Below are 4,994 nucleotides of genomic sequence, written 5' to 3'. Positions count from 1 at the left end.
GCTTTTGTGTTTATGTTTAGTAAGTAGGAACAGAGCTTTATATCAGCAACATGCAGAGCTGTGTCCTGTGCCCTGATACACGCCGAGCAGATACATACTGTGCCCTGATACACGCCGAGCAGATACATACTGTGCCATGATACACGCCGAGCAGATACATACTGTGCCCTGATACACGCCGAGCAGATACATACTGTGCCTGATACACGCCGAGCAGATACATACTGTGCCCTGATACACGCCGAGCAGATACATACTGTGCCCTGATACACGCTGAGCAGATACATACTGTGCCCTGATACACGCTGAGCAGATACATACTGTGCCCTGATACACGCTGAGCAAAGATACACACTGTGCCCTGATACATACTGTGCCCTGATACACGCCGAGCAGATACATACTGTGCCCTGATACACGCAGTGCAGATACATACTGTGCCCTGATACACGCCGAGCAGATAGATACTGTGCCCTGATACACGCCGAGCAGATACATACTGTGCCCTGATACACGCCGAGCAGATACATACTGTGCCCTGATACACGCCGAGCAGATACATACTGTGCCCTGATACACGCCGAGCAGATACATACTGTGCCCTGATACACGCCGAGCAGATACATACTGTGCCTGATACACGCTGAGCAGATACATACTGTGCCCTGATACACGCTGAGCAAAGATACATACTGTGCCTGATACACGCTGAGCAGATACATACTGTGCCTGATACACGCTGAGCAGATACATACTGTGCCTGATACACGCTGAGCAGATACATACTGTGCCCTGATACACGCTGAGCAGATACATACTGTGCCTGATACACGCCGAGCAGATACATACTGTGCCCTGATAAACGCTGAGCAGATACATACTGTGCCCTGATACACGCTGAGCAAAGATACATACTGTGTCTGATACACGCTGAGCAGATACATACTGTGCCCTGATACACGCTGAGCTGATACATACTGTGCCCTGATACACGCCGAGCAGATACATACTGTGCCATGATACACGCCGAGCAGATACATACTGTGCCCTAATACACGCCGAGCAGATACATACTGTGCCTGATACACGCCGAGCAGATACATACTGTGCCCTGATACACGCCGAGCAGATACATACTGTGCCCTGATACACGCTGAGCAGATACATACTGTGCCCTGATACACGCTGAGCAGATACATACTGTGCCCTGATACACGCTGAGCAAAGATACACACTGTGCCCTGATACATACTGTGCCCTGATACACGCCGAGCAGATACATACTGTGCCCTGATACACGCAGTGCAGATACATACTGTGCCCTGATACACGCCGAGCAGATAGATACTGTGCCCTGATACACGCCGAGCAGATACATACTGTGCCCTGATACACGCCGAGCAGATACATACTGTGCCCTGATACACGCCGAGCAGATACATACTGTGCCCTGATACACGCCGAGCAGATACATACTGTGCCTGATACACGCTGAGCAGATACATACTGTGCCCTGATACACGCTGAGCAAAGATACATACTGTGCCTGATACACGCTGAGCAGATACATACTGTGCCTGATACACGCTGAGCAGATACATACTGTGCCCTGATACACGCTGAGCAGATACATACTGTGCCTGATACACGCCGAGCAGATACATACTGTGCCCTGATAAACGCTGAGCAGATACATACTGTGCCCTGATACACGCTGAGCAGATACATACTGTGCCCTGATACACGCCGAGCAGATACATACTGTGCCCTGATACACGCTGAGCAGATACATACTGTGCCCTGATACACGCTGAGCAAAGATACATACTGTGCTTGATACACGCTGAGCAGATACATACTGTGCCCTGATACACGCTGAGCAGATACATACTGTGCCCTGATACACGCCGAGCAGATACATACTGTGCCCTGATACACGCCGAGCAGATACATACTGTGCCCTGATACACGCTGAGCAGATACATACTGTGCCCTGATACACGCTGAGCAAAGATACATACTGTGCCCTGATACACGCTGAGCAGATACATACTGTGCCCTGATACACGCTGAGCAAAGATACATACTGTGCCTGATACACGCTGAGCAGATACATACTGTGCCCTGATACACGCTGAGCAAAGATACATACTGTGCCTGATACACGCCGAGCAGATACATACTGTGCCCTGATACACGCCGAGCAGATACATACTGTGCCCTGATACACGCCGAGCAGATACATACTGTGCCCTGATACACGCCGAGCAGATACATACTGTGCCCTGATACACGCTGAGCAGATACATACTGTGCCCTGATACACGCTGAGCAAAGATACATACTGTGCCCTGATACACACTGAGCAAAGATACATACTGTGCCCTGATACACGCCGAGCAGATACATACTGTGCCCTGATACACGCAGTGCAGATACATACTGTGCCCTGATACACGCCGAGCAGATAGATACTGTGCCCTGATACACGCCGAGCAGATACATACTGTGCCCTGATACACGCCGAGCAGATACATACTGTGCCCTGATACACGCCGAGCAGATACATACTGTGCCTGATACACGCTGAGCAGATACATACTGTGCCCTGATACACGCTGAGCAAAGATACATACTGTGCCTGATACACGCTGAGCAGATACATACTGTGCCCTGATACACGCTGAGCTGATACATACTGTGCCCTTATACACGCTGAGCAAAGATACATACTGTGCCTGATACACGCTGAGCAGATACATACTGTGCCCTGATACATGCTGAGCAGATACATACTGTGCCCTGATACACGCTGAGCAGATACATACTGTGCCTGATACACGCCGAGCAGATACATACTGTGCCCTGATAAACGCTGAGCAGATACATACTGTGCCCTAATACACGCCGAGCAGATACATACTGTGCCCTGATACACGCCGAGCAGATACATACTGTGCCCTGATACACGCCGAGCAGATACATACTGTGCCCTGATACACGCCGAGCAGATACATACTGTGCCTGATACACACCGAGCAGATACATACTGTGCCCTGATACACGCTGAGCAGATACATACTGTGCCCTGATACACGCTGAGCAAAGATACATACTGTGCCTGATACACGCTGAGCAGATACATACTGTGCCCTGATACACGCTGAGCAGATACATACTGTGCCCTTATACACGCTGAGCAAAGATACATACTGTGCCTGATACACGCTGAGCAGATACATACTGTACCCTTATACACGCTGAGCAAAGATACATACTGTGCCTGATACACGCTGAGCAGATACATACTGTGCCCTGATACATGCTGAGCAGATACATACTGTGCCCTGATACACGCTGAGCAGATACATACTGTGCCTGATACACGCCGAGCAGATACATACTGAGCCCTGATACACGCTGAGCAGATACATACTGTGCCTGATACACGCCGAGCAGATACATACAGTGCCCTGATACACGCTGAGCAGATACATACTGTGCCCTGATACACGCTGAGCAGATACATACTGTGCCCTGATACACGCTGAGCAGATACATACTGTGCCCTGATACATGCTGAGCAGATACATACTGTGCCCTGATACACGCTGAGCAGAGATACATACTGTGCCCTGATAAACGCTGAGCAGATACATACTGTGCCCTAATACACGCTGAGCAGATACATACTGTGCCCTGATACACGCTGAGCAGAGATGCATACTGTGCCCTGATACACACTGAGCAGATAGATACTGTGCCTGATACACGCTGAGCAGATACATACTGTGCCCTGATACATGCTGAGCAGAGATACATACTGTGCCCTGATACACGCTGAGCAGATACATACTGTGCCCTAATACACGCTGAGCAGATACATACTGTGCCCTGATACACGCTGAGCAGAGATGCATACTGTGCCCTGATACACGCAGAACAGATACATACTGTGCCCTGATACACGCTGAGCAGATACATACTGTGCCCTGATACACGCTGAGCAGATACATACTGTGCCCTGATACATGCTGAGCAGATACATACTGTGCCCTGATACATGCTGAGCAGATACATACTGTGCCTGATACACGCTGAGCAGAGATACATACTGTGCCCTGATTCATACTGAGCAGAGATACATACTGTGCCCTGATACACGCTGAGCAGATACATACTGTGCCCTGATACACGCTGAGCAGAGATACATACTGTGCCCTGATATACGCAGAACAGATACATACTGTGCCCTGATACACACTGAGCAGATACATACTGTGCCCTGATACACGCTGAGCAGATACATACTGTGCCTGATACACGCTGAGCAGAGATACATACTGTGCCCTGATTCATGCTGAGCAGAGATATATACTGTGCCCTGATACACGCTGAGCAGATACATACTGTACCCTGATACACGCTGAGCAGAGATACATACTGTGCAGATACATAATGTGCAGAGATACATACTGTGCAGATACATAATGTGCAGAGATACATACTGTGCAGAGATATATACTGTGCAGGGATATATATTGTGCAGAGATACATACTGTGCAGAGACACATACTGTGCAGAGACACATACTTTGCAGAGATACATACTGTGCAGAGACATATATTGTGCAGAGATATATACTGTGCAGAGATATATGCAGAGATACATACTGTGCAGAGATACATACTGTGCAGATACACACTGTGCAGAGATATGTGCATATACATACTGTGCAAAGACACATACAGTGCAGAGATACATACTGTGCAAAGACACATACTGTGCAAAGACACATACTGTGCAGCGATACATACTGTGCAGAGATATATACTGTGCAGAGATATATACTGTGCAGAGATATATACTGTGCAGAGATATGTGCAGAGATATATACTGTGCAGAGATACATACTGTGCAGATACACACTGTGCAGAGATATGTGCATATACATACTGTGCAAAGACACATACAGTGCAGAGATACATACTGTG

The sequence above is a fragment of the Ascaphus truei genome, chromosome 12 (genome assembly GCF_040206685.1).
Source record: "Ascaphus truei isolate aAscTru1 chromosome 12, aAscTru1.hap1, whole genome shotgun sequence".
Lineage (NCBI taxonomy): Eukaryota > Metazoa > Chordata > Amphibia > Anura > Ascaphidae > Ascaphus > Ascaphus truei.
This window is presented reverse-complemented; position numbering follows the sequence as displayed.